Source organism: Nipponia nippon, unplaced genomic scaffold (assembly GCF_047370975.1).
Source record: "Nipponia nippon isolate SJK-2023a ecotype South Korea unplaced genomic scaffold, ASM4737097v1 scaffold_8, whole genome shotgun sequence".
NCBI lineage: Eukaryota > Metazoa > Chordata > Aves > Pelecaniformes > Threskiornithidae > Nipponia > Nipponia nippon.
Window position 1 is genome coordinate 19,368,434 of NW_028262402.1, and position 6,090 is coordinate 19,374,523.

Genomic DNA, 6,090 nt, shown 5'->3' on the forward strand with positions numbered 1-6,090 from the left:
GAATCCAGAGTACCATAGTATGACCACACATTTTAGCTTTATTTCTATTTTCATCAAACACCGTCTTACATTTCTGTAACTATTTCCATTAGGTAACCTATAAAACTGGAGTTCAAGCAGTTCAAGTTCCTCTACTTTTTTATTAGGCTCCCTGCAACCACACAAATATTTCAGTAGTGGCCTGTTGACCACGACTGATCAACAATAAAATCCACTCTTTAGTGGAACTACTTATGTAGTTATCACTGTTATCAAAATTTTTAACTTCCTTTCCCCTTGCCATTTGGCCTGTTACTCTTTTATTACTTCATCATTTGTCACTTTCTCATTTCTTTTACTTTTGTCTTCTGAAGTGCTCAAGTTGAGTTAAAAGATGTCATGCCTTCTTCCAAAGTAATTTTTCACTACTTCTTTTAGTGTCTTTCCCATCTCAATTCCCAGATGACAGTATTTTCAACAGAATATAGCTATCAAGAAGAGTTCTTTTTCCTGTGAATTCCACTCAGTAGTCAAGCATCCTAAAATCATTCTCTTGAAACTCATTTCCCCTATTTTTTTTTTTAAGGGGATTAAAATAATTCCCCAGACACTTTACTACCCTAAGGATCTTTCCTAATCTTGTGAAATTATACATTAGAGCAGATAACTGTTATTTGTCCCAAGCACCACTTTGAGTGAAAAATATATGCATGAGTAGTGACATGCAGTTACTACCTTACTCTCCCCCATACACACATAGACACACACACTCTTACACAATTTTCTTTTTTAAACGAAGTTGTGCCAGGATAAGAAGAATTTCATTCTAAAGGTGGGAAGTTTTGACTTTGAAGTATTTGAAGACAGTGATGCTTAATTTCTGTCATATATGATTATTATAATTATCAGTTCCAGGCAAATTTTTCCGTTAATGAAAGAAAAAACAATGATAAAAGATGGCAACATCCACACTTTTCAGGTTTTACCTTTTAGTAATTAAGAAATGTCAGTTGATATATAGAAATTATTTAACTGAGTGTTAAATTTAGTATAAGCCTCCCAAAAATCTTTTTTTTTTTTTTTTTAATGTAGCTTTCAAATTGCTTTCAGCAAAGCATTAAGGATAATACAATTTCATGACTTTAAAATTAGTCAAGGTGGTTCTCAAGACATTCTGTATTGTTCTTATGTACAAACTGAAAAGCAGGAATTTTGAGTCTCATATGGAAATACTTAATTACAGGATGAAATCATACTTAGTTGTAATGTCTGTGGGTTATCAGAGTTCAAATGCATTTTAAAGCTTTTTTAATGTAGTATAAAATGTACTGGTTTATTACAATATATGACAATCCATATTAGAAAAATATCAGGATCTTCATTCACTACAGCACTGTTTACTAGGAAACAAAATGTCACAATATAGCCATTACACAGAATTTAATTTTTTCAATCTTACTAGCCACCCAGTGGCTGCTCTTTATAACACTTGGACATAAACAGGACCAGGAACTTAAGAGATGCTGAGAACGTGCAGCTTTCAGTGACATCCCCTTGAGTTAAATATTCTTATTATGTGAAATAGGAACTAAAGTCATCAGTACTTCTTCTCTGACAGGAGACTGAACTCAAACATTTGGAAGGAAAAAAAAAAGGATATGGATATAACTGGAGTGGGGCGCTTTTTTGTCATTATTGAATTTTTGTAGATTTTTGTGTCTCTTGCTGATTTTCTTTGTTTTAAGAGATTGTTAATAGCAAGATATTTCGTTAACAAAGGTTTAATAGAAAAATATTACTGTTTTATTTTTATAAAGGATACAGTAGGAATAGAGGTATCTTATCAAACCAGCATTGCATACCATATAATAAGGTCTGTACTTAAGAACAGAAATAGTAATAACAGCACAGACGGTGAAAAAAGAAAAGATCTACATTACCCATTTGACTGTTTATTTTCAGAGCAAAGAAAAAAAGTTGTCCCTTCATGTAACAGAAGTTTAGTAGTTACCAATACCACCTAAGCTATCTTCAATATTTTAAATTTGAAGTTGTGACAGTATCTCTTTCAAATTCTGGCTTTGACTGGCTTTGAGAACTTAACATGTATGCTAATGACTGGTTAGAGAGTTTAATCATCATCTGCAGATTTGGGAAATATCAAAATGTTTTGCATTCAATTTAAAAGGTAATATTGTTAAAGGAGTTTGATTCTCACTGATCCTTGTTTCCAGCTACCTAACACATCAAACCAAGTCCCTTTTCCTGTGATAAATCAATTGTTTATACAGGTTAAAGGTGGCAGCATGAAATCATCAGACTAAGATAAGCAACACAGAGATAACACACATTTACCATGTGCATGTGCAAGTAACACAAGTAGTTAAGTGCAAGTTTCATCATCTCATTTCCCACGTATGTACATTTTCCCCCTTGTAAGTGCAAAGTAGTTCATTCATCTTTGAGAGGGGAGCAGAAACACCCAGAATTATCTTCTACAAAGTAGAAAAATAACAAATAAGTTACCAGTCAGCTTACTGTGTGAGCTGAATATACATCCCAGAATCACTGAATCATAGAATCATTAAGGTCAGAAAAGACCTCTGGGATCACAGAGTCCAACCGTTAACCTAAGCGCCAGGTCCACCACTAAACCATGTCCCTAAGCACTACCTCCATCCAGAAGATGAGGAAGCAATAAGGTACAATTATAAATCTCACTAAAATGTACATTCTGATTCTTAGATTTCTTTATATTAATCTACAAGTGAGAGACAATCCAGACTAACTCTCCGAACTCAGATTTTAATGCAGTGTTGACAAAAACTGGTTTCACCTACATAAGTTCCAAGAAAAAAAAAATTAATCTATAGCTTCCGAAAAAATAGCAAGACATTAAACATGTAAATACACTTTAAAATTATTTTAAGCTACAGATCTTTTGCCTCATTTGTTGAATGTGTTGAGGATCAAGTAAACTTTTTTTTTTAAGAGAACTGGAGAGAGAAAAAACATAAAGCTATTAACGGATGTTAAAAGTATCAAGGAGCTTAGGCAAACTGCACTGATAGACATTTCTGACCTTTATTATAATAAATTATGCAAGTTTTGCAAGAGTTCTCAGTTTTGCAGGAAGGGAATGGAATTGATTCCACGGCCTGTTTAGGTGTGTTTGTGTTTAGGTGCCAAAGAATGGCTGCATATCCAAAAGCTTATCTGGTTTTGCAGCTGTATACGTCTAGCTAGAAAAGGTGCTCTCCCTGCAAATTTCACCTTGCAGATTTCCATAATGCTTCACAGCTTCAACACTGTAGACACTTCGATATTTATGAGACATATATATACAGCTAGAGAGATATTTAAATAATAAAATTCATTTAAGATGACCAAAAGCATGAATTTCTTAATTCACTAAATTTTTCCTCAGGATCTTCCAAATATTCTACTGAAAAGCACATCTCTCCATTTTCTAAATTCCAAGTTAATAAGGTCTGGGTGTATAAAGACAGTTCCAATAATGAAGAAAACCTCTACAACATTCACAAAGTGTAACAAATATAAAAGGGTTTTGCTGAATAATCCATCTCTTATTACCAGACAAAAAGTGATAGATCACAAAAAAAACTAAGCAACCAATATACTTTGTTATAAACAGGCAGGATCAGCTTCTAATGTGCTGTGCTTGGAAAAGACACCTTATTGTTACATGAGTTCCCTCCAGCAACCTTAATATTTCAAAACCACTATTGTGCATTCTCATTTCCAATTAATGAATGCTACTGTTTGACACATATGTAGAAGAAAGAGTTTTGGATGTTTGACCAAGGTTTACAACTGTTCTGGTTTCATCTGGGATAGAGTTAATTTTCTTCCTAGTAGCTGGTACGGTGCTGTGTTTTGGATTTAGTATGAGAATAATGTTGATAACACACGGATGTTTTAGTTGTTGCTAAGTAGTGTTTATACCAGTCAAGGACTTTTCAGCTTCCCATGCTCTGCCAGGTGCACAAGAAGCTGGGAGGGAGCAGAGCCAGCACAGCTGACCCAGACTGGCCAAAGGGCTATTCCATACCATATACATCAGTATATAAACTGGGGAGAGCTGGCTGGGGGGCAGCGATCACTGCTCGGGGATGGACTGGGCATCAGTCAGTGGGTGGTGAGCAATTGCATTGTGTATCATTTGTTTTGTATATTCTTTTATCATTTTTTTCCTTCCTGTCCTGTCCTGTCCTATTAAACTGTCTCTATCTCAACCCACCAGTTTTACTTATTTTTTCCCTGATTCTCTCCCCCATCCCACTGAGGAAACAGGGGGAAGGTCAGCAAGCAGCTATGTGGTGCCTAGTTGCTGACTGAGGTTAAACCACAACAAGACCTTCTCTTTAAACTGAGACAAAGTGTGTTCTGTGCTAACAATGGACACATACAGTCAGGACTAGACATCTTCTTTGACACAAAGCTATACAGTCAGTATTACCACTTCCATATAAAACATGCCCAGCTTTTGCAAGTCTTAAGCTGAGGATGGGACCTAGCTGAAGTCTTTTAGCAGCACAGATTCCCTGCTTTTTTTCTCAGAGGAAAGACTCTGCTTTTTGTCACACTATCTGCTTATGTCTTTTTTTTCCCCCTCCCTCATTATTTGCCCCCAACTTCAGGTTGACCTATTTATTTCCTTTCTGTGGAGGACAGAGCCACTTCTGTTGGTACAGCCTCTTGTGAACAACACGGCAAAGAACAGACCTGAGTGAAGTCCAACTAGAGAGCCCACATAGAAAAATGATGATGAAATGGTTATGATACCCTGTATTCACCAGCTGGAGAAAATGAGAGATTGGCCCAGTAATTCTAGAGCTACTCAGTCTTTCATCAGGAAGAGTAAGAATATGAATAAGTTTCGGGTTTACACTACCTTCACAAACAAAAACTATCATGCTAGTCTCCTATAGCATGCTTGATTATAAAGCTGTCTTAAAAAATAAAATACAAATGTTTGGGGTAAAAAGTAAGTATCGTCAAAATATGCTTTATAGATAGTACATATATGTTATATATAGATTACATTTTTAGCAACATGAGCACTTTATTTCTATTGGTTCAGAGTAACAGAGAATACAGGAATCAAGTATTTTGTTCCTTTTCTTAAAATTTGTCAATGCTAAGTACATTTTCTTTTTAAATCTCCATTTTTCTAATACTATTTAGCCTATTTATTTTAAAAATGGGGTGTTGAAAAAATATCTTGCTCTTTTCTTCTTTGATGGAAGATAAACATAGTCATTCAGTTTCACTCCAATGGCCTAATCCTCCTCCACTGCTTGCTTTATATTTCTTGGAACCAAAACATTTAGCAGTTCACTTCCACACTTTTTGCTTCTGGCATATTTGAAATATTAAATTATTTGTTTTTATTGAAACTGGTCAATTTTTTTCACCCAAAAGAAAGGCAGTGTTCTTTCAAATGAGAAGTAAAAAAACACTTGCAAAACCAGAATTCCAAGTTGGAATTTTAAAAGAAAGACTACTCACTAAGAAAGACTATTCACTACTCATTAGGAAAGACTGCTCACTAGGAAAGACTACTCACTACAGGCCTTCATTTTGTGTTTTTACATAGCACAAAGCTGTAAGAGCACAAAGCTCTTCAAAGCTGAGCTGCTGAATGCCAAAAATACAAGTGAAGCTATAAGAATCCCCACCCATATCCTGGGTCTAACTGAAAAATATATGGCATTTTCTTGAGACTTCAATTTCACCTTAACAGATAAGGAAAATGGCAGGAAGATTAAAGTTAAGTAAAATGAGGTCAGAAGAGTGATACAACAAAGCTTTTATGAACATTTGGGTGCCTAGAGTACTACTGCCCTTTCTTTTGCTCAAATAGATTACTAGGCATAGCTGAAATCAATATAATGTATTTGAGAACATTGCTATTAGATTAAAAAAATATTTTAATATATTAGCAAATTTATATTAAATCTTAACAAAACATAATTTTCTCTTAAGCTAGACATATTTATATTAATCTATTGCTGTGTCTTCAGAATAGTTCTGGAACATTTGACTATGTAGCTGAAGCTGGAAAGAGCAATACATTCGCTCCCTTAA